We start from the raw sequence: 25,000 nt of genomic DNA on the forward strand, positions 1-25,000 counted from the left end.
TGCCTTCCAATTCAATTGTGGTTATTTATGATCAGTTAAGGCGGTCTGTGTTCGGCTAACAAATGTGTGCTTGGTGATTGCTCTTTCAATAATACGTAACATAGGTGGGGAGGGGAGAAAAGGAATGACATTTGAAAAGTAAGAATTTAATTACAGAAGATAGAAGGAATGATTTTTTTTAAATTGGTCTCTATTCTGTTTCAAACTATTTTTAGGGGCCATTCGGTTCTATCATCATTGCAGTTTGCACAGTAAGAAGAATAAGCGGTGTGCGGGGTCGAAAGGAAAAAGAAATTCTATTATGTAATTAAATTCGTAGTTTCCAATTGCAGAATTAAATTGTCAAAATTGCTTAACAAAACGCTAATTTTTACGGAACTAAGAAAATGAAAATGCTGCCTTGCTTTAAGAATTGTCTTATATTTGGAACACGAAATAATATAATTTTTTTTTATTAATTATTTTTTTATATACTTATTTTTTTTTAAACTGTCTAATTTCCAGATCTTGTTAAAATTTAGATTGCCTTGTTTAACAGCATATCAATCCTTTTCTAGTCATTTAATGCTGAATCCAGTCATTTTAGTAAAAGCTTTTATATTTTAAATAAAATAAATACGTATTAGATACGTTTGAAGTCAAAACAACACATTATTACAAAATAAACTGATATTTATTTTGTTTGAAATTTATATTGAAATTCATAAATATATTTCGAAGATACACTTCATCATCAGTATGTCTTTGTTTTTCTTTTTTTGTTTAAAAAATTTTTTTTTCCTTTTTTTGCCATGTTGTTATTGGAGAATCAATACGTATCTAATACGTATTTATTTTATTCAAACTCAACCAGCACTTCTATGAAGGAACACAAACTCTAACCATGTTATACTTTGTTTATTCATATGCTGAAAATGGATCTGCTGTAGATTACTGTCCTTCCAAAAGGGAAAATTAAATTTATTCAATTAATGTAAAATTCAACATTTGATAAAAATGTGATACAAATTTAAAAGTTCATTAAAATCTTTTGCAATCACCAAATTCGAAATGACCTATATTCGGATTAAATATAGATTTTGAAGATTTTATTTTTGAAAAGATATGTTTGTTGTGGCCTTAAAGGGCTGAAGAAAAAGAAGATTGCAGAGAGGTAATTAACCGGCATACATTTTTTAAAATATTTTTTTAGAGGCAGAGAACTCTTATTTGACAACTCTATTTTCTTTAATTGCATGCAGATTTGGTAACTATTATTTTGAGTTTAGCATGGTTTGGCAATTCATCATGTGGGTTCAACAGGATAAAGCCACATGCCACACAATTTACTGAGAGAAACATTTGATGAATGAATAATTTCACAAAATGGATCTCACAAGCCATATGCCCAAAATTGTATTTAAATTATAAATGTCAAAAATTAATCTTTGGAATGAATCACATATTTGTGTTATAAGAATATTTTTCTGTGACTTTTTTTTTTAATTTAAAGTTCGCTGCCTCTAAAAAAAAAAAAATTAAATAAAAAAACAAAAAAAACTATATTTATAGAAAGTATGGATGAAATATACTGCCAGAAACTTCTTCTGAATTGACCATAACTAATTTGGTCCTGGATATGACCTTAAACTATATCCAGTGGTGAGGCCCCAGCTTGCGGGCTTTGGGGAGTGTGGAGCCACCCCTTAATTGCCATTTCTCCCAGGTCCACTCTGACTCGGACTGGTAGTACCTGTTAGGGTCCCAACTATGGGTTAAATAGAAACTGACTGGAAAACAAATATTCTATTAAAAATTTTTTCTTCAAAATCTTTGGATTCGGCATTAAATAACCTGAAAAGGGTTGATATGCCGTAAAACAAAAACAACCAACCAACCAATCATAACTAATTTGTTATCTATAAGATAAATCCCACATGTCTGTTTAAATGAATGTATGTATGTATGTTTATATGTCTGCCTAAAACTTTTGACAGAGGTGACGGATTTTCACGAGATCGGTATCATTTTGAAGCTCGACCCTCTGGACAACAAATATCGGGAAATTGGCTAAAAGCAATAATTACTTTACCCTCAACTGGGCACTTTTCTACAAAGAGGGGTCGCTTTTTTGCCGATATTTTCAAAAGTCATCCCTCTTTTCGATTGACTAGCCTTAATTTAAACCTTCGCCACTTCTGGGTTGGTAATGAGCGCAACAGCAAAGACGTCAGGTTTTTTTTTTCCCCCACATTCTTTTCCTCCTTCACGGTACAGGTTCGAGCCTGCCTGCCTACTACCACATATTTTTTTTTTTTTTTTTTTGCTCAATACGTACCTCCAAACACCCGGGCAACGTCAAGCACCCAGGCTAGTCATATTTATAAATAATTTGTAAATGATAGATTCTATTTTAACTCATGAAATACTGACAGATATAGCCATTCTGGGTCAATATAGATGTGGAAATAATGACACTTAAGGGATAACTCTACACACACTCTCAATGGGAGCGTCGCTACTACATATATATATTTTTTTATCCTACAAAAATGTTAGGAGGAGGGTCGAGTGACGTTGAATAATTGATAGGGTTGGGAAAAAAGTCAAAAGAAAAAGCATACAAAAAGCTCTGCGAAAGATTTTGTGGGAGAGGGCACTTTGTCCAAGGGTTTCTGAGACAAATGATATCTGCAGTACTGTTAAAAGGTTCGCTTGTAAAGTTCTTTTTGGAATATGAAAGCCAAAAGGACATTTCCACATAATAGCCAGTTTTTGTACTGCTAAGCTGAACAGATTCCTGTAATCGAACACGACTGGAGTTTGTCATCCGTTTTATTTCCAAACCGGTTTGGTGCTCATCTAGACACTTGGTTGAAGTATTCTTAAATGGTCAGCCATCTAAGTATTCACGAGGTTGTCTAGTGTTGCTTAACTTTGATCAAATAAGAAATCAATACTGTGGTTGGTTTTCGGTCTGAGATCTTCTTTCACTAGTAATATATATCATTTATAACTTTTTAATTTTAAAAGCGGTGGGCATGATTTTTTAGGTTCTATAATTTTTTTTTTTTTTTCTTTTTAATGAACGGAGTCTAAAGAATTAAAAAAAAAGAAAAGAAGAATAAATAAAATGTTTCCAGATTATAGAATTCTTTATTTAAAAAAGAAAAATAATGAAATCCATCGAGTATTGTTGGCACATATGGGCTAGTGCATCAACCACCACTAATATTTTTAGGGTGCAAAAAGAAAAGAATTTTAATTTAATAGGTTCTGCTGCACTGCCTACCAAGCCCAGCCCCTGTTCCATCACTGCTATAGCGCATTCCTGTATTTGTTTTACAAATACTTTCACAAAATGTGCTCTGATGAACAACTGTATTTGTATTCCCTTAACAAAAATACTCCAGACCTACTTGACTAGCAGTTCCGCACCTTAAATGTAGAGATCTCTTGATGCTGGAAGATTTTTTTTTTTTTTTTTTTTTTGTAATAACTTCTTTCTTTTGACCGCTTGCCTTTCAAATTCACTCCGTTTTTCCAACCATATTAACATACAGTAATTTAAATGTAATGTGAACAAACGTCTTGCTGCCCGACTTGATCTAATTTGCCTCTCTATAAATCTGGCTCCTATCACATTAGTCCCGCATGTTTCAGTAACATACCTTTTTTTTTGGAGTGAAAGAAGTAATCTCTTTTTATTTAAAATTTTTTTTTTAATTATGACCATCAATCACTTTATCAAAAATCGTTGTGCCATTATTTTTGCATTGTTCAAATATTTTTTTTTTATTCTTAAACTAATAAATTTGCTGAGACGCCACTATCCTATGGAGAACCAGTTTCTACATGAATTGGCTGTTAACTTGTTCATTCATACGACTTGTCAACCGTCTTTGACATTGAAATAAGTTTCATACCCATCTTCACTTAAGTACTGCATATTTGAATTTGTTCAGGTACAAAATGACAATGATTCTGAAAATTACTAAGAGTATGTGTGTAACACGCACACACAAACGTATCCTACCACCCACCTCCTTAAAAGTAAACAAATTAAAAAAAAAAAAAAAAAGAAAACTGCAATCGCGTTAAAGGTAGGCCTGTAATCTTTTCTCCGTTTTCATTCTGTCCTAAGCTGCAAACTCTCTTTTATGTAACGTAATATACACGAGAGCTTCTGGGTCAAAGGGCTTTTGTGGTATTTCTATTTGTAGGAAGATATTTATTAGTTTCTCTCCTCCCCCTACAAAATATTGACTCAGACGTTTTTCCATACAGACAGGGCTGCCATGGTTGTGAGTGGGGTAACGGTGGTTGTGTGAGAGGCAGTGTAGGTCTTGGGTTGTGTGTGTGTGTGTGTGTGTGTTGGGGGAGGGTAGCCGAATAGGCTGTGTGTGACTCTTTCTGAATAGGTCTTGTGTTTTGTATTGAGATGTATGCAGATGTTAGTAAGTCTAGGAGCTTGTGGTTAGGCAATTAAGACGATGCGTTTGTAGGTTTCACATGTCTACAAAAAAAATCTATACATATTGATCTGTGTATTTTAATAAAAAAACAATGTATGTTTTGTATTTATTATATTTTCTTGTGTTGAGTGGGTTTTGTTTTAGTATTTTACCAACTACATGGTGAGATATAATGATCTTTATTTTGGAGTGGACACTAGGCAAGAAAATAGAGGCGAGTGACTCAATCTATTAATCAGTAGACTAGCTTCTATCAATTATTATAACAATTTCTCCATGTTCATTTTGACTTTATATGAAGTTTGGAGGATAATGAAAGCATTATCCTCCAAGCTCATCAGATTTAAACCTTTGTGACTTTTTTTTCCCCACAGGATGCCTAAAAGAAAATATATACTAACATTGTTCTATAATTCTTGGGGATTTGAAAGAAAATATCACGTTATTCCACCTGAGATTACACTGAAAGTCATGAAGAACTTCATCAGTTTATTACTTATAATGACCACCATTAGCCTGTTATCAATTTTTAAGACCCATTAAAACAAAACTGTTTATGCACTTAAAAAAAAAAATATCGGGTTTTATTTTCTGTATGATAACGACTACTACAATAATTAAAAGTTTTAAAAAAATATTACATTTCGTTTTCTTTAATAATTTATTAGATGTAAAGGGTAGTGTGTGTGCTTGTGTGTGGCTAAACGTGTATATATATATATATATATATATATATATATATATAAACGAACAAACACAAAGTTTGTATAATTTTGATCGGTAGTGTCCTGGATGAATAATATCTAATATTTAAAAAATTAATTGGAGGGGTGGGAGTGGGGGCTAGGCTTAAGTGAAAAAGAAAAAGAGGGAAAAGGAGAGAGAGAGAAAGAGTAACATAGGCAGATTGAGAAAGGTAGAGATAGTTTTAATATAAAGATGTTAAACACTCTTTTTTACTTCCTTATTTTTTTAAAATTTCTTTTATAGCCCCGGACAATGGTAGGTAGCTCTGCTAGTATATTAATATATATATATATATATATATATATATATATATATATATATATATAGTAATTATAGTTATGAGGGAAGAGTGTTCAGTATGTCTGATAGAGCATATAGTGATCTAAATGTGATAGAATGCAGACGGCATGGTCACTAAAAAACAAACAAAAAAAAACAATGCAGTTGGTTATGTCTATACTTAAAACTGGTGTATATATCATTCATAGACGGACTGCTTCACTATATTACAACTCTTAAATATGGTCAGAGAGAATAGTGTTTCTAGCTGAAATTAAAATACGAGCCTTTTCTTCTTTTTTTCCTGGACGGCCTGAGATTCTAACCGTTGGGCCATCAACACAAGCCATAAGGAAAGAAAATCTTAATTCTATATCAACAATGTCAGCTGGCAAAAACTGATCTATAATAGAACCTCGGGATACGGTAGCCCTAGTATATGGTTTTTTCAGGTTACAATGTGAGATACAATGTTTTTCCGGTCCCTGGTTACGGTATTTGGCCCGCCTTATCATATTATTTATAATGTTATTTGATTATATAATGTGTATTATATACTGTACTGTATTTTGTTACTAATTTTTGATGCCGTATCTCGGGGGGTTCTACTGTATTTGTATTTATAAAAATGTGTGTCGCATTGTGTTCTTCATAATACTCTGTCTGAAAGGATACAGAGTTCTATGTGCATGCAAGATTCACTGTCTTGCTTCAGTTTTTTATACAAAGTTTATTTTCATGCTTATGTTCACTTGTATACATATTTTTCCTGCTTACATGCGTTAAATCTGCCATCATCATCTCTGACCCTACTTCACAAAATTCCTCTCTGCTGATCTCCGGATATAGTTTCCTATCAACTCTGATAAATCAAAAGTCTGCTGCAAGCCAAGAGCTCAGATTGATGGTCATTCTTGCCTCCTTTCAAACTTCCGGATCGCTCTCCTCTCCTCTCCTCTTCTCCCCCCCCCCGTTTCTTTAACACGCTTTCACTTGACTCTCTTTTATTTGTAAAGTTCCATTATTTATGATAGTTTCTCAACATAACCATGGATCATCTATTTTTTGTTCTTTTCTATGTCCACATTTATTTATTCATTTATTTTATTGTCTCCCTCCCTTTCATTGGAAGATATTAATTTTAAAATCTATGAGCATACTGTTGTGAAAAGCATTTAAAATGGTTAGTTTCCTTATATAGTAAATGATCATGGAACCATTTTTGGTTATGTTAACCTTAATTGGTCAGGATTTACCCTGCTGATCTTTGCCCATCAGAGAAACTGAATGCCTGCTAGTCCCTGTCCTCTCCATACAGGGATTTGTCCTAACATGAGGATACTTCTCATCAGAAGTACCTATTTACAATGCCTTCCCACGGGACAGAGTTAGACACCAGGGTCGTTTTTTAATGTGGAGAAAAAGTACAAAAATAAAAAATTGTCTCAGTGGTGAAGGACTATTCCTCCACTGAAAGAGAACAAGAAATGGAAGTGCATCATCTGAAGAACAGATGCTACACTTTGATCTTGGCCAAAAGTCCAAGAAGTAATCTTGATCAAATATTAAAAGAAAAAAAAAACATGGTGTGCTGTCTCCCCCCCAAGGCATCCAGCATGTTACTCAGGTTGCAAATGGGGACACCCCCTCCATTAATAAAGGGGAGCTTCTAATACCAAATAAGAAGCCATGGATAATGAGGAACTAAAAAAAATTAGTAAAAATAAATTTACATGTTGGCAGGCCAGCATCCAGGATAAAAAGGTCTCCTCAATACACCATTTATATACCAGAGGTAAATAGAAGAGTAAATCTTCTCTCCTCTGGAAGTGGCACTATAACCATGACACAGGCTAACCAAGGTCAGCCATCAGGTCTTGATAAACCACCCCCTTCCCCGTATCACAACCAACTGAAGCAACCAAAAAACGGAGCATTGTAAGTTGTAGTAGGATAAATTGTTTCAGAATGTTAACGATCTGTTAATTTTTTAATTTAAAGCCTTTAAATAATTTGAAAAATACTAATATGTTTAAATTTGGAAAAAAAATTGTATTAAATGTTATGCAAGTAAAACATGAGACATAATAGCAGAGCATGAAAGAAAGCTCAATGTTTTTGGAATCGGTAAGATCTATTTTTGGAGTAACTTTCTGAGATTTGAAAAGTGGCTTAATACTTACAAATCCATCATCAATGTTATTCGAAAAAATAGATTAATATTTGGGGGGGGGGCAAGTTTCTCTGCTACCAGACTCCAACTACATAAAGAAATATCTAGATTTAATTCAAGAAATATCAAAAGGACAATTACCAAAGAGATGAGCCGATCTGATAAGGATTTAGACTGGTATGCTGCTCCTGATTGTTAAGACTAGCCCAAAATTGTGATAAGTGAGAGAATTTTGTTTTCAAGCATATGGCAAAGCTCTTTGATGTACAAGTCAAGTAAGTCAGGCGCGCACACACACACACACACACACACACACACACCGGCTTGAGGTAGTTGCCTGTTGGCTTGATCCTGGCTTGAGGTAGTTGCCTGTCTAGCCACACTGAAGAGCTGTGATATGCAAAACATATTCTCTTTCCAGTTGTAGATTGAATAGCAGACTAGATGCTTCAGTTACTGTTGTGCAACTAATCTAAGAGAAGGAAAACTCCAAAATAAAGTCTTTCTCTACTTATCCCGGCATTATTTCTATTTATCCTAGACTTTTTTTTTGCCACTAAACTTCAATAAGGCAAGAGCCGCAGCTGGAGATTGTTCAACTTTTGCTTCATTATAGACTACTAACTCGGACAACAATACCTGAGATAGCCATTGTCTAATGAATTAATGAATGGAAGCAAAATATATATAAATCTCAGAATGTACAAGAGGAGTATACAGATAAAATTCTTGCATTGCTTTGACTACCATTTGTGAACCTCACATTATGGATAATATAATGGGGGTACTTGGTAAAGAAACTCATCCAAAAGGAAAGCTATGCTTGCTAAACCTTTGCATCAATAAATGCAGCGAATACTGTCTCTGAAACGGGTCTGTGGCATCTAGGAGTTGGAAGCAATTAAGAGGTCATGGACTCTGTAAAGCTATACCAATTGTATCTGTTGATTTTTCACTTTACATGGGTCTAGTTGATTTATTATTTCATATAAACCAGTTCCAAGTTAGGAGCATATGCTGGCGTAAACTTTGAAATTTGACATAATCACTTAATTTTCTTAAAGAGTAGTCTGTTGAAAGGGACAGAAATATCCTAGTCAAAGTCAAGGGTTTTCTGTTCAGACTCCTTTGCCCTGTTTTGAAGTGAGTAAAATCACTTGGCGCTTTTTAATATTTATTATTTTAATCTATAAATTATATCAAAACTGTTTCATTATTAGGTTTGTATATTATTACTGTTTATTTTATTACTTGTTTTCTGGATTATTTCAATAAGTTTCCTATAAATTTGTCAAACTGACAAATGTTTACTTTTGTTCTTTTTTTGTTTTTTTTTATAGTTTATTTATTTTTTTATTGAACTGAAGACCTGATCCAATAATTCTTGAAACTAATTAAACAGCTTTGCCCTCGGTTCAGTTCATTTTTTTTTTTTTGCATCTGCTTATTTTTTTTTTTATTTGGGAAAAGTATACATATTTATATTGCTACAGGGATGGGACCCCCCCTTCCTTTTTATATTTTATATCTTTTTTTTTATGATGGCAGATGTACATGTAAAGAAAGGATGAGATGAGGAACGTTAGAAGATAGCCCTCATCCATCACTTCTAAGATCTCAACTCCTCCTGGCACTTTTTTATTTCACCCCTGTTCCACATCCTCTTTCCTTCCTTCTTTCTCTTTCTTTGTGGCAGAATAACATTTTTGGAGTCTTTCCCTCTTATATTCTTTGAATAATCATGTAGATATGACTTTAAGAAAAACAACAACAAAAAAAAAAAAGCTTTAAATGCATCCGAGTATTTGTGTAAGAGGCTCCGTCTACCAGTAGGTTGGTTTGTTATGCCTTTTATTTGTGAATGCACCCATTCATCACACTAAGAGGTTTTGTCCGTGTGTATTCGTCTGTTGGACTGTCATGGTTAGGTTTAAAATAGCATAAAGAAGCAGATTGAATAGATATCATTTCTCTTCTTGCCCCCCCTCTTCTTGTCCACCTCTTCTCTCTCTGTTCTTGCCCCCCTTTTCTCTTTTCTTGCCCACTTCTCTCTCTCTCTACTTGCCCTCCCTTTCTCTTTTTGCCCTCCTCTCTCTTCTTGCCCCCCCTTTTCTCTCTTTTGCCCCTTTCTCTCTTCTTGCCCCCACTCTCGCTCTTCTGCCCACCCTCTTTCTCTTTTATTTTATTTAAAATAAAATGGCAGCCATTTTATTTGGAAATCCATCAAAGCAAAAAAAAACAAAACAAAAAAACATTGTAGGCTTTTTAACCTCTTACTCCTCCTCATCATTTTAATTTTTCTCATTTTTTTTTCTCTTTTCTGATAACTTGTCCCTTATTCTGTATCTATCAACATTTGCTTTTTGCCAACCCTAAAAATGAATACCTGACTCTGCTTCCATTTCATACTTAATCTTACTATTTCCAAAAAGAATTCACCAGGTGCTTTAATTTCCTTCACTTAGAACAAAATGGCACAGATTTAAGTCAATCTTGTCATTTTAAACCCCACAGATACACACGCGTGCGCACACACACATACAGACATAAAATGAACAAATATTTTGCACCAATTTTATGTTCCATTATAAAGATTAAAATAGAGATACAATGATATTAAATCTATTCCAATGATATTAAATTTAGATACAATGATATTAAATTTATTCCAATTTTCGTCAAAATCCATTACATGCTTAAGTTGTCTTAAGAAGATCATGAAATTCATAAGAATCTGGCATGGTGTCTAATAACTATGGATCAAATTTAATGCATATCTGAAATATTTGAATTTTCAATTGAGAGGTTCTGACCATGTGTTCTAAAAGAACAAAAAAAAACTTTAAAATACTTTAAAAGGAACTGAAATTTTGATAATATTTAATGATGCATAATACCTATTGTTATAATTTTACAAAATTTTGGGGCATTTGCATTTTCACAGGACTTGAACCTTGTTTGTGTTTTCTTTGTATGAAAGTAAATTAAACTAAATATAGCCCATACTACCCACTGTTACACCTTGCGGCTGTGTTCCAACATTCATAATAATCGATTAGTTTCACAATGGATCCTATGAATAGAAATAATAATTTCTAGTACTGACCACAGAGCGGGGCACTCTCACCTCTGTATGGGGCCCTCACAGCATTCACACGTGATCACTGTTGCTACTATTAAAGTAAAAGAACCTACTAGCCCTCCTTGTAAATAATATTCACACATCCTTCCTAACGATGTCGTCTTCGAAAAACAAAAAGCACAACCACGGCCAACTACAATTGGAACCTATATTAATCCTTTCGATCTGCACACTAAAAAGATCATCAGAAAAAATAAAAAAGCTCTTGTTAAACAAAAGCTCCCTATTGACTTTAACAAGGTTTGTCTTTATATATTCCAGGCTGGGTGCCTGGCATTGCCCAGGTGCTTGGAGGTGTGTCTTGAGCAAAAAAAAAAAAAAAAGTGGTAGCAGGCAGGCAGTCTTGAACCTGTACCGCAAAGGAGGAAAAGAGTGTGAAAAAAACAAAAAACATGACGTCTTTGCCTTTGCATTAATTGCCAAACCGGAAGTGGCAAAGGTTTAAATTAAGGCTAGTCAATCAAAAAGAGGGGATTACTTTCAAAAATATTGGTGAAAAAAGCGACCCCTCCTTGTAGAAAAGTGCCCAGTTGAGGATAAAGGAATTAATGTTTTTAGCTAATTTTTCGATATTTGTCATCCGAAGGGTTGAGCTTCAAAACGATACCGGTCTCGTGAAAAACCATCGCCTCTGTCGAAAGTTTTATACATACATACATACATTTAAACAGACAGGTGAGATTTATATTATGGATACCTCATTTTATATAAAGAGATATTCAATTACAAAATTTATTTTTTTCTTCTCCTTCCCATCAAGTCTCCATGATTTAATGGTCATTCAACATATTTTTTTTTTCTGAACTTGTAAACTATTCTTCTTCGTAATATAATTTTAGAGAATTTTTATTCAGCCATTTGCACCAAACTCTGGAAGTAATTCAAGAATGATTAGTTTGGGAATAAGATGCCTCTGGATTTTGTTTCAAAAAAAAAAAAATTCTTGGCAAAATGGTTGGCATCTGCAGGATTTTTTTCATTGGGATGAAGAGCAGCAGTAGCTGAAAGCAAGTGGATGCCTATAAACATATTTTTATTATTCCATCTCTCAATAAACAACCATTTTTTTTTTTTTTTTTTCTTTTCTTCCTTCCCACAATTTTATTTCTTTTTTCTGTTTTTTGAAAAATAATCTATGGACGACGCAGTCTTTTAGTTTCGTAATTAAAAATAGAACACTGTGATTGTTTCCATTGTTAGCCTCCTGTGTAAGCCTATAATATAAGACACCATGACATTCTACCTTACTAGTATCGCAAATAAGATAACTATATTTATTAATAATAGACAGTATTATCAGGTTAACATACTCGTTCCTATTAGATCACTGAAGTTAAGCAATGTTGAACCTAATTAGTACTAAATGAGTGACCTTTTAGGAATACAGGGTGCTATATGTTGAGGGGGGGGGGAGCTCTCTGCTTCTCCTGATCTTGTTTCTTATCATCCTGGACTTCTCATCACCGGACTCAAGCAGTGTAGACTGAGGAGAGATGCGGTTGGTTGGTTGTTTTTGTTTTACAGCATATCAACCCTTTTCGGGTTATTTAATGCCGAATCCAAAGATTTTGAAGAAAAAATTTCTAATAGAATATATTTGTTGTTTTCAAGTCGGTTTCTATTTAACCCATAGTTGGAACCCTAACAGGTACTACCACTCTGGGTCAGAATGGACCTGGGAGCAATGGCAATTAAAGGGTGGCTCCACACTCCCTAAAACCCACAAGCTGGGGCCTTACCATTGGATATAGTTTAAGGTTATATCCAGGACCCCCATTGAGGGACTTTTACCCTCTGCAGGGGGGCAGTCGGTGTATTCTAATGCCCTACCGACAGGGCCAGAGATGCGGTTGGAGATTGTGCAACCCTTACTTCACGATAATCTCTCTGCAGGTATCCTTACAGGGGTATCCATTGTCTGTAGAGATTAAACTGAGGACTAAGTCTGTAAATGCGTATAGTAAAGGTTTACTTATGGTGTAATGCCTCCAAAATGATTGAAGTTTGAGATATCTATTATGCTTGCTAGAAATAACTATGAGGTGTAAAAATTGTTGCATTGACTTTATTATTATCATAACAATGACGTTCATCCTGGTTGGTTTAAACACCTCCCCCCCCCCCAACCTACACAATATCTTGAACTATGGTGACTCGTTATGAGCAATGTTGCACGAGATGAACACCATCAAGGCTGATCACCTGTGAACCTTAGAACTCAGGCGAGGCCTCCTTTATGGCTGCACTCCCAGTCCTTGAAATGCTTAACTGCACAAATAATAATTAAAAAGTGTGAAAAGAGGAACTTTTGAAATCAGCCTTCAGTTTCTTGGTCTATTTCGATACACAATTTACTCTCCCCCTTTTTTTCTTTGTCTTTTTCACATATATTAAAGACTGTTATCTTTTTTTATTTTGAATGTGATGTGACCTAATAAATTTTTTGTGCTTGTAAAATTTTCATTACGGATTAAACTTTTGTATAAGCAATATCACCTGAAGAGGTCTCCAGTTACTTGTAACTGGCTGACTGAAACATGCTCATGAAAGTGTAGTGACATATTAATGCTTATGGAAAACAAATAAAGGTATATCTTGCCCTACTTTGGTATCTAACACTCTTGCATTAGCCTCATTAAAATTTCATTGGTTTCTTTACCCTTGAAAAATATTAACCTGGAATTAATTACTATAAGAATTTTTTAAATACCTACAGATGCTAGTGTTTCATCCTTTCAGGAATCATCAGTGCAAGGAGTCATGATTATAGCTGATTGGGAGATTCGAACCTGGCTACAAAACCATCTCTGACTCCATTAGCAAGGAAAACAAAAAAAAAACAAACAAACACACACACACACACACACACACACACACACACACTTTTTTATTTTCTTTATGTAAATATAGTCATATCTTGCTACGATGTGCAGACCATTTCGATCATTATTGATCTCATCAGGCAAGAAAATTAAAAATGATAACGGTTTAAGAGCATTTTTAATTTTAGAGGGGAAAAATATATATATGGCATGTCTGACCTGAGGCATGGTTAATAAGAACATTAACCATGCCTCCGGTAAGACATGGCATATATATTTTTTTTCTCCTCTAAAATTAAAAATGCTCTTAAATCTTTTCAATTTTTTATTTTCTTGCTTGATGAGATCAATAATGATCAAAACGGTCTGCACATCATAGCAAGATATGACTATATTTACATAAAGAAAATAAAAAAATTATAATTTTCTCGCTTTTATTGAGTACTATCAATGACCCTTGTCGGACCCTTGAATATTTTTCAACTTGGAATTATATATATTTGAGCCATCATGTTTTCCTGATAAAAATAAAAAAAAATAAAACAAATTGCCTACCTGTGGAGCATATGCCACTGTTCTAAGCCATTAAATAAATACACCTATTCAAAAAAAAAAGAGTGGACGTGTAGGACACAAGCTGATTTCTATTTTAATCAACTTGCCTAACGGTCTCCCGAATCCTCACAAGGTAGATTTAAGCTATTATCTACTTAACAAATTTGATTATGTCTCTGTGCGTGCGCCTTAAGCCTCTACATACCCAGACCGTAAGACATAGCTGAAATCTAATAGGAATGATCTCCTTACTGTCTACATCCTTGTTATATGCGGTATTGCTTCATCCCTGATAGCGAAATTAGTTAGTAACATTAGATTTTCTCATTTATTATATCAATCATTTTTTAAGTTTTTATTTATTTCATTACATTTTTACCCCAAACAAGGCACATTGCCACTTTGGTGTAAGAAGCTACTATCAGGGACATAAGCTACTGGGATACTGTTGTGGTGGCACCCACTCATTTACATATGTGGATAATATTACACATAAATAGCAAGACTCGGTTAGTCTGAGTGTGTGTTAACCAGAAGCCACCGAAGGCCGAGCCGAGAGTAGATATGTTCTCCAGCCAAGACTCTCTTACTTGACAACCATTATGTAAATATACTGTAAATATACTTTTCCTAATACACTTCTTATTGATCTACCTTTGTTTTGTTGAGTCTTCATTTGTATTGCCTTATACGTTATTTGGTTCAACCTGCAAACATAACAGTTGGCGACGAAGATGAACGTCAAACATAACAGATACTATGTAGGGAGTTGGGCAGCAAGATGTCAGTTCACGTTACATTTTAACTTCTGCATGTCAGTACAGTTGGGGAAGCAGAGACCCGGAATGGAATTCCAAAGTCTAGCGGTTCTGGGGAAGAAACTACTGGAGTAGAAAGCTCTCTTATATCTAGGGATCTCTACTGTGTAGGGGTGGGATTTAGCTGCTTGTCGGGTTTGTCGAGGGTATTTACGTCGGGGGGCACAAGTGCTTGCAGTTCGTCAGAGCATTCACCATTAAATACTTGTAGAACAAGCAGAGGAATGCAACATTTCGTCGGTGGGACAAATGCACCGGCCACTTCCTTTTCTGCCGTTTTTCAAACTCTTAAAACCCATTTAGCTCTGCAGATATTACCCGTTGATCCAAATTATTCGGTACCATCTATATTATTTAAGATCGTTAAATCCAAGATTATGGCATTCTAAATGTTTTATTCCGATATTTAGATTTCACGTGCTTCCTAATAGAAATTTGCTATTAGAATTTATGGGTTTATATAGGCCACAGTAATTCTAGTAAATCAAATATGACGTCATGTCAAAGCTATAATTTTTTTTTGTTATGATAATGTTTTAAACTCTCTTTATAAAAAGTATGAATCTATCAAACTGAAGATCTCAAGATTTCAATTTCCGGTCATGACATCGGCTTCATTTGTTGGGAATTTATTGTTTACTATTAATGCAATGTTGTCTATTTTTAAGGAGTAGTTAAGATCTGATATTTTGAAATGCAACAAATTCTGCAATTTATTACGTTTATAAAACAATTGTGACTGACAACCGCATAGATAAAATTTATATAAGATGGTTAACACCTACTGCAATATATATATATATATATATATATATATATATATATATATATAAATTATTTACTATAATAATTATTAAATACCTACAGGCACTAGTGTTTCATCCTTTCACAAATCATCAAGGTGTCATGATTGTTATATAAATTATGAAAATTAATTTGTGAAACAGTTTATCTTTTGTATATATTAATCAAATTGTGAACAGACAGGAATACAACTTTATTATAGAAGATATGTCATTTATTTTGTTTACAATACATTTAAACAAATTTAATTATTTATACAAAAAAAGCATTTTACCTGAATGCTAATTGGAAATAATTTTCCCTTCATTAGTGTGATGCCCACAGATGGTGCGTGTCATATATTTTGAACATATAATTATCCACGGTTGTGTGTTTTGTCATTTTACAACTAGCAAGATCTGACACTGAGATCTCAAAGATTTAACTCCTAGCCATACCACTGAGTTAATCTCCACTAGTAATGGAATGCATCTATCTATCTGTCTGTCTAATGTTGTTGCATAAGTTCCCGCCGTTTTTTTGAAGAAAATCAAAGCATTTTTAACAGCAAAAGTAAGTTTGTATGGGACCCAAGCTCCAAGTTTTTGTGTGAATTCGTTGCAAAATCACACTTCATCTTTTCACCCAATTCTCTACATGTCTGATGGCCATCTTCCTTCAAAAGAACCCAGAGTTGGTCTTCTGAACAAGGAACGTCATTGAGGTCAAAATTACAGTGTTTGAATCTAGTTAACCAATCTCAAACAGTTTTCTCAGCTATAGCGTTTTCTCCATATATGGCACATATATCCTTGGTCACTTCACTCACTGTTTGACCTCGATTAAAAGCGAAAAGACTGTGTTGAAAATGTGATTTTTTTTTTTTTTATCTACTTGACAATCTATTTGACGGTTCTGAAAAACGAGAAAAAATTATGAGCAAAAAACGATTACCATTATCTTGTAGAACAGAATACGTGCTTTCTAATGATATGTAACAATTTGCCAAATTCAAAACATGTTTTAGAACAAAAATTTTTTATGAAACGGCGGAAACTTATGCAACAACCTGATATATATATATATATATATATATATATATATATATATATATATATATATAGAGAGAGAGAGAGAGAGAGAGAGAGAATTGATAGAGAAAGATAAAGAATATAAGTTATATTTTGAGAGCTCTCACACACGCGATGCTAGCTATAGATTTGGTTGGTGATTATTATGTCAAGAATGTGTTCTTCATTAAGAGAGTATTGTTTTCAAGACTTTGTCTTTATCATCTTCTCTCTCTCTCTCTCTCTCTCTCTCTCTCTCTCTCTCTCTCTCTCTCTCTCTTCACACATAGCAAGTGCATGTTATGTGTATAAAATGTCTCTTTCCAAAATGATTTTTTTTTTTTTTTTTTTAAAGATAATTTTCAATTTAATTGCTGAACTTTTCAGAATACCTTCAAGCCTTTCTGTTACTTTCCCCCGTGCTCCGCGCCTTGGTTATTTATTTTTAGTTAAATAATTTTTTGTTAGATTTATTTTCTTCTTCTCCAAATGCATCTTTTCCAGTCTCCCACTTTATCCTTACAGAGATTTTGAAGGCGTTTATTTTGAAAAGCCTGATCATCCCGGAGTTGGAGAAAAAAGATTAAAATTTAAAAATTAAAAAACAAAAAAAAAATCTAAAGATGCACCCATTCAGTTTGTGCATTTAGTGACGACAATGATATTTCAAGCTAAAACGTGACGAACCAACAAAAATGCTATTTCAAGTTAAAACGTGACAGACCAATGAAGATGCTATTTCAAGTTAAAACGTGACAGACCAACGAAGATGCTATTTCAAGTTAAAACGTGACAGACCAATGAAGATGCTATTTCAAGTTAAAACGTAACAGACCAACGAAGATGCTATTTCAAGCTAAAACGTGACAGACCAATGAAGATGCTATTTCAAGTTAAAACGTGACAGACCAATGAAGATGCTATTTCAAGCTAAAATGTGACAGACCAATGAAGATGCTATTTCAAGTTAAAACGTAACAGACCAATGAAGATGCTATTTCAAGTTAAAACGTGACAGACCAACAAAGATGCTATTTCAAGCTAAAACGTGACAGATCAGCGAAGATGATATTAGGATAACCTAAGGACTGGTGTTATTTTAGAATTTTTCTCATAGAAGAGTCTCTCTCCCTTCCCCTTTCTCTAAATGGTTTTATTAATCTACATTACTATTTCAGTTCTAGTTGGGATAAGATTTGAAGATATATACTTCTGTATTATAATGTAAGTGGAAGAAACATGCAAGTTAAGATCCGAATAAATTTTGAGTGGAGAGGATTAAGTTAAAAGCAACTCTTGGATGAAGAAATGGATCCATGGACGTTTTAATAAAATGTATTTTCATCTTCCTGTATGAATATATCCTGGATATCATGAGAGATAAAGGGGTTCAACTAGCGTCATTAATTTTGTACCAATAGGAGCGAAAAACAGCTATTACTCCCCTTAAAAAGGTTTTACAACATTTTGATTCTATTTCCCAAAAGTATGCACTTTTTATTTTTAATCATCTACAATAGAAACTATCAAATATATTTAACAGACTTTGATCCATTCATATTGTATTAATAATGTAAACATTTCTGCAGTAGTTTGAAAAATAAATAAATAAATAAATAAATAAAAGAACGATCCCCAAAGAGGCTTAACAAGTAATCACCTCGAAAATAAATTTTACAAAACAATATCAAAGAAGAAATATAAGTAGTTGATTATTTGAATGTAAATAAATTTTGTCACATTCAAATGATGAATCATTTGTTTGGGAAAAATGTAATACTTCTCTCCCTTATTTTATTTTATTTTTTTTTTTTTACACTAGTAGTAGTCATGGATTGCTTGACTTTTTTTTTCTTTTCTTTTTTTTTTTTTTTTTTAAATTCCTGGATTCTTTGATTCTTTACACCATTTGGCAAAATAATTAAAAAGAAAACCTGAAAGAAAGAAGACTCTTTCTGTTCATGATAATGACTTGTTCCAGTTTGTCTAGAGTATACATGTGTGTGGGGGTGGTATCTTCCAGCTGTTGTGCACTCTCATTGCTTTACTTCTTGGGTGGGAGATAATTGAAGAATCACCCCTATTTTCTTTCTTTTTTTTTTTTTTCTTTTTGTCAAAGTTTAATTTTTTTTCTTTTTCCATCTATTCCACATGCAAGTAGATCACAGACTTGATCTTTTCATGCTTTTTGAGTTATGATGAGGGTCATGTGTGACGCATGCATATAAGTGTATGTGCGCATACACAACACACACACCCACACATGCATGTTTAGTTTTAGTAACGGCTCTTCCTTTGTTTCATTATGCATAACACTGTGCTTTATATTATGTGCACAAATCTATGTAATACTATTTCGTTGGTTTGGTTTGTACTCATAAGTTAGGGTTTCTATCTTTCTGGCTTTGTATTTATTTGCTTCCCCACTGAGCAAATTAGGCAGGAGATCGTTTTTTAATGTGGAGATAGGGGGAAGGGGGAGGGAAAGAGGGGATCCAGCTCCCGAGAGGTGGGAAGTGGGAGCTGGATTAGAAACTGTTGGTATGAAGGGTTGCCCCTTCAGTGACCAAGGTCAGATATGTGGGGTTACCCCCACATATGGTCTTTGCTAGTCATAGCTGGTCTGTGCTAGTCATAGCTTTGCAGTATGTCAGAACAGATGGTATTTATTTGCTCCCCCACCAAGCAAATTAGGCACAAGGCCGATTTTTAATGTGAGGGTGAAGGGAGGGGGAAGGGAAAAAGGGGACCAGCTCCCGAGAGGTGGGAAATGGGAGCTGGTTAAGGGTCAGGCATGTGGGGTTACCCCCACATCTGGTCTTTGCTAGTCATAGCTTGCAGTATCTGTCAGAACAGATAGTATTTATTTGCTCCCCCACTGAGCAAATTAGGCACAAGGCCGTTTTTAATGTGAGGTAAAAACCAGCTCCCCTAAAAGTAGGCAAAAAGGGGGCACTCTGGTTACCAAAAATAATAATTGTCCCAGTATAGAGGGTTTCCCCTCCATTGACTGGTACAAATTATCTTAAGTGCAGCATCTGTCAGAACAGATACTACACTTTGATCTTGTCGTCGGGACCCCCGAGGGGGTTCTGGCTTAAATATTGAATTATTCATTAGTAAATTATATGAAAACTTATTACTTGGTAATAAGTCTAAACTTATCATCTTTCTACCTCATATTTATATATTTTATTATTTTATGTATCTATTTTTAGTATTTACTTTGACGGTGCTCGATACTTAAATAGAGCTAGGTAGCTTCACAGCTCATGAGAATGAAATGCGGAAAATTCTGTGCAGCTTAATTGCCATGTATATTTTCAAAACATACAGTGTGTGTGTATGTATTTACATATACTAGCAGGCCACCCCGGCATTGCCCAGTCATAAGATATGCTTGAATATGATATTTTAATCCATGCAGATTACATATTTATTATCATAGAGACAATTCTCTATTGATTTTTATATTGAACCTAATATGTAGTAGTGAGATCAAACCTAAAATATATATATATATGACTTGGATGTCATCAGCTAGAATCGAAACCAAAACGTACTCCACTCTCATTCCTTAGCCTCTGAACCACATCTACACCCATACATGCATATATATATATATATATATATATATATAATATATATATATATATATATATTGTCATTTATGATTCTATGATGTGTGCACGACTTTTTATCTGATTTCTTCTGATTCAACCCTGTTATCTTGGCCTCCAAACCAAGTCTACTTGGACGAACATAAAGATGGTATGTTATGTTCATCAGCTTTTCAAAAACTGTAATTGGCGGTTTCAGCAGTCAATCTTGTTCATAAATCAAGCGTATGTATTTCAAAAGCATCTCCGATACAAAGTTTCTGCCTTAATTACCAAGAATAAAATCTGGAATGGTTTTAATTCTATACTTATCATAGAATTTACATGCCATAGTTTCACCTCCAAAGCTTCAATTGATGAGGTTTCATCAGTCTAGAGTTAATGGAAACTGTGCTTACATGATATTAATTGGTTTTGTTTTACGTCATATCAGCTATTTTTATGAATCGTATAATGATGAATATATATATATATATATATATATATATAAAGTGAACGTGTGTGCGTGTGTACATTTTCCTACGCAATAACTCTGTCAATTTTCAGTCTACAGACTCGAAATTTAATATACAGGGTACTGAGATTTGGGAAAATCTTTGTAATCCGTTTTCAGACAAATTTGGCTGTTAAGGGGTTGACTTTTGAGAACTCTTCCAAACTCCTCCGACGATTTTGGGTCTAAACACTTGAAATTTTATATAAAGGTTCCTTGGACATGGATCTAACTTAATAACTTGATTTGAACCCAAAACAATAAATGTTAAGGGGTGATAATAGGGGTCAAAGTTTTTAAAAAATTGACCGCTTTTTTTTTTTCTTTTTTTTTTTTTTTCTTTGCTCAACATACACCTTCAAACACGCCGGGCTTAAATGCTAGTAACTAATAAATGCTTAATTCAGGAGCAGACCTTAAACAATCCAGAGTGTTGGATCAACAGAAGTTGCGAACATTACAGTAACGTTAGTTGACTGTCTCTTAGTTTATACTTCCTTATGCAATCATCAGTGTAAGATGACAATTCCTGTTGGTATACTTATTAGGGATAAGTCGTGTGTACACTAAATTATGTATAAGGCTTCTAAAATGATTTTGTTGTTTATATAATGAAAGTTTAGATAATATTTGGAATAAAAAAAAAACGTTATGACTGGCAAAATGGAACAAACCAATCGAATCACTTTTTTTTTTTTTTTTTTTTTTTTTTTGTCTTTATTACCAAACGCTTCATTAGAAATTAGGGAAAACAAAAAAAAAAATGATTTTCAAATCTTTTGTCTATCTCCTTTTCCCATCCATGGTGTCTATTTTCTGGTATATAAAAAAACTTGGAAGTCCCTTCTGTATTTACTGTTTAAAATATAAAATTTGAAAAATTATCACTATTGGAGGATATTCACATATATAGGAATGCCATTTGTTGTATATAAACACATTTTTTTTTTTTTTTTTCAGGAACAAAAATGAATTTGACTTGGAATCTTTTCTTTCTAACAATAACAAATGTTTCTAATTTTTGTTGCTCAAGTTTTTTTTTCTTCTTGTTTTGAATGATTGCCTATGGTTGATAAATTCTTTGTTTAAATGTCATTGGAAATTGTATTGTAACATGTGCTCTTTGCATTGTTCTTTTTCTGGCTTTTCAGTTGGATGAGGAAATGAAAAAATATGAACAAATGCACATTTGAGAATTAGTTTTAACATTTTTTAGGTGCACCTATGCATATCTATAAGAGATTGCATCTGTCAGTCAATCAAGTTGGAAATTGCATTTTTTTTTTTCTATCACGCTTACGGTTTTAATGTTATTCTCATTGTTAAAACATTTTCATTTTTATATGCATTTATATGTCGCTATAAGAAACAGTTTGTCAGTTTGTTTTGATTTATTTGTTTCCTTATGAGGGTAGTTAGACACAAGGGTAGGTTTTTAAAGTGGAGAACTCCAACTTCATAAAACATAGCATTCTAAATTGGGATCCCCCCCCAAAAAAAAAATGCTTCTGTCCAGAAGGATTTCTCTTTAACTGCCCAAGGACAGAACAGAGGAAGTGTAAAACATATACTACACTTTCATGTCGTCCTATCCTTAGTTGCTTACTATCTTGGTTATGACCATCCCATGCTGGATAAAATGCCGACTACTTGTGTCCGTGCCTACTGTAAAAAAGGGACAAAGATCATTACAGTTATCCGGAATCTTGAAATGAACCGCGAATGCAAATGATAAGGTAGAAATACGTATCTAATCTGATTGGCTACTCACTTTCTTTTCTGCACCCTCTCTCTTACAGATGTAATGTTGATAGTCGCAATCTTTTCTCCTTTTGGTCAAGATCAAAGTGTAGTATCTGTTCTTCAGATGCTGCACTTCATTTTCTTGTTCTCTTTCGGTGGAGGAGAAATCCTTCACGACTGAGACAATTTTTATTTTTGTACCTTTTCTCCACGTTAAAAAACGACCCTGGTGTCTAACTCTGTCCCGTGGGGAGGCATAGTAAATAGGTACTATTATGATATGTGTTCTTCAGAAATTTCTGATCTGTTCCCTGCTTCCTTTGTTCCAGCTCGTTTGGTCCATTAGTCTAGTGGTTTCCATTCATTCACAGTTTTGATACTTCATTGTAATACAACTTCCTATTCTAGTAATTTCTTTTTTAAGAACTAGTACTTTTCCTCTATATCTCGATAGGATACAATGAGATACATTCATCTCCGAGGGAAATCTTTTGCATGCTATGATATGGGGAATACTGGAAGGGTGTAGTGAGTTCTATTTCGGCTGAAGTCGCAGGATGATGATTATGATATTTTTCTCTTAGTTGGTCTTTTTCAAGACTAAAGCCAATAAGCATCTCCTGTTTTTGTAATAATCATTTTTTTGTTCTTATTAGTTCTTTACACCAAGTGGATTCATGTTTTGTCTGGAGTAATTTCCATTAAAAAAAAATGATTTATTTTGGACTCAATATAAGCAAGCCTATTTCGCCTGTTCAGTTGGTTCGTTCTTCGACTAGTCTCTAACTCAATTTGAATGAACTCTTTTGTCAGCTTGCTCACCGTTGCGATAACTCCTCAGTTCATTAAAAGTTGTCTTCATTGAAAACCTGTATCCTTTGGTCTGTTTATCTGTTGTAGTTTGTCAGTTAACGGCTGGTTGACCTTTGGCGTTTTGTGGGTGCCATTCGCTATCCCGTGGGAGTCTGGGTACATATTAAACAGACACATTGTAACAATATCTGTTCTTGTCAGTATTTGTTACTTTTAGATGTAATCATTGTATATTTTTTGTGTTAGTTTTGGTTTTAACGCTTTTTGTGATGAATTACTATCAAGATGATTTGTATCTTTCCTATTGTTCTCTCTTGTCAGTTAAACTAGATTAAAACACTTTTCTCAGTTAATATCTTTTTTAACTTGGAGTCGCCACTTATCAAGGCACGAAGGCCACTCGAGAATAAGGGTTAATGAATGTAAGGTGGTAGTGTAGTAATCGTTAATGGTGTAAATTGGGTAGAATTTGATTATTTATGGGAACGGTTCAACAAGAACTTGTTTACATTGGATGTGAAGGTTACCATGTTGTATTCAATCGGGAAGCAGGCCAGCAGAACAGCGTTCCACAGGTGGGCAGTTCTGGGAAAGAAGCTTTGTTCATGGAATCCGCATTTAGATTTAGGCACAGATAGAGAGTAGGGGAAATGGTATATAGTGGTTGTAGCTAGTTGAGTGTTTTTTTTTTGTGTGTGAAAGTTTGGTAAGGCGGGGGGGGGGCATAGATTGGAATTCAGTGGAGCACTTGCCATGAAAATAATTTTGTACAAAATGTTTCAGCACATCTGCTCTTTTGAAAAACTTTATAAAGAAAAGAACGTATGTATAAACTAATTAAAAAAATCTCTTTAATTCCTAATTGTTGGTTTCTTTAATCATGTTGGAAATTTTCCTTCGTTTATGAAGAAAGAACGTATGTATAAACTAAATAGTAGATGCATTAAAAGGTGCTCCTCTAAACCCTGTTCCAATCATTCATTCGTTTGGCAGCCAACGGCTGTTACCATCAATATGTAATAGATTTCTTTTTACATCTTTTTTTTTTGTTTTTTTTTTAATTTATTATTTTTCCTACTCTTCAATTCTTCTTGGCAAGTACGTTGATAATTTTCTCTTTACTTAAATGCTGTATATCTGAAATTATGTATATTATCAAACAAACAAAACTTGCCAAAAGATGTCATCTCTGGCAGTGGGTGTGTGTGTGTGGGGGGGGGGTATCGATCCACGTTTCTTGTGAGAATCTGATTATTTTTTTTTTTACTTTTTACAAAATGTTTCAGCACATCTGTTCTTCGGGTATACACAGATCAATACTTTTCAGGAAGTGGCATATAGTTATAAAAAAATTAAATAAAAATCCTCATAATGCAGTTTTATATTCCAGTGGGTTCTTTTCAAGAACTCTAGGCTTGTGAAACTCTCTGACAGCTAACTGTTTTCCTCCTACCTATAATTTTGGTCTTTTTAAGACTAAAGCCAATA

General features: G+C 33.8%; 1 protein-coding gene and 1 pseudogene across 2 annotated transcripts in view; one reads left to right on the forward strand and one right to left on the reverse strand.

The window, feature by feature from the left end:
- The window catches only part of LOC145261227 (uncharacterized), a 231,194-nt gene that overhangs the window by 68,971 nt on the left and 137,223 nt on the right, over window positions 1-25,000 (forward strand). The gene's annotated exons all lie outside the window — the stretch shown is intronic.
- Window positions 6,878-7,033, reverse strand: LOC145261421 (U2 spliceosomal RNA; annotated as a pseudogene).

The sequence above is a fragment of the Euprymna scolopes genome, chromosome 37 (genome assembly GCF_053919585.1).
Source record: "Euprymna scolopes isolate OS-2025 chromosome 37, ASM5391958v1, whole genome shotgun sequence".
Lineage (NCBI taxonomy): Eukaryota > Metazoa > Mollusca > Cephalopoda > Sepiida > Sepiolidae > Euprymna > Euprymna scolopes.